Source organism: Phaethon lepturus, unplaced genomic scaffold, assembly GCF_000687285.1.
Source record: "Phaethon lepturus isolate BGI_N335 unplaced genomic scaffold, ASM68728v1 scaffold25233, whole genome shotgun sequence".
NCBI classification, from domain to species: domain Eukaryota; kingdom Metazoa; phylum Chordata; class Aves; order Phaethontiformes; family Phaethontidae; genus Phaethon; species Phaethon lepturus.
The window spans coordinates 6,149-6,937 of record NW_010527349.1 but is presented as its reverse complement, the minus strand read 5'-3'; the positions used below and the strand labels follow the sequence as shown (position 1 = coordinate 6,937).

Below are 789 nucleotides of genomic sequence, written 5' to 3'. Positions count from 1 at the left end.
TGAGGGGGCTGCCAGCATGGTTGGAATAGTCACTACAACAGCCAGGCAGGGCACAGAGGGGAACTGGCCACCTCCCTCCTCTCGCCCTTCTGATGAGAAAGGTGAGGAGGAGGTGGAAGCAACCCTGCCACTGCTGCCACCCCACCCTCAGGCCCTGTCTGGCTCTCTGCACCCATACTGGGCAGCGGTGCCAGCACCCGCCAGGGGACAGACAGTGCTGGAGCACCTCAGGCTGCTGCCACCAATAATGGCCAATATAACCAGAACACCCAGGGTGGGGGCTGTGCTGGCACGAACCGGCAGCCCCTGCTGCCGCCATGGGGCCCCTGCTGCCGCCATGGCCCCTCTGGCACATGCCCTGCCCCAATAACAGGGTACACCAGGCAGCTCAGAGCACAAGTAGGGTCCAAAGCCCAAGCTGCCACCCACCACAACTGCCCCCAAGCCCTCTCCACCATCTCCCCAGGCTGCAGTAACCCCGCTGCATGCCTCAGGCCCCCAGCACAACCCACCCCAGGCTCCTGGGCTAGCACCGGCACAAGGAGAAGGGGCTCCCAGCTGATGCCAGCCCCGTGGGGAGCAGCACAGCCAAGGAGAAGCCCCCAACCAAGGGCTGTGCTGGGACCCTGCGCCCCGCCACCCCCGGTCTCCCACAGGGCCGCTGCTGCACTGGAATTGATGGGCTCTGAGCCCACGGCCTGGCCGCCACCGGCCCCACCTTGTGAGTCAGTGCCCAGGGTGGGGCGGGGTGTGCTCAGGACCTTGGGAAAGCCCCTGCCTGAGCTCTGG

At 66.3% G+C, this 789-nt stretch overlaps 1 protein-coding gene across 1 annotated transcript in view; it reads right to left on the bottom strand.

Annotated features, from left to right (window-relative positions):
* LOC104617922 (smoothelin-like) overlaps positions 1-789 on the bottom strand; it is a 7,910-nt gene that overhangs the window by 1,078 nt on the left and 6,043 nt on the right. The gene's annotated exons all lie outside the window — the stretch shown is intronic.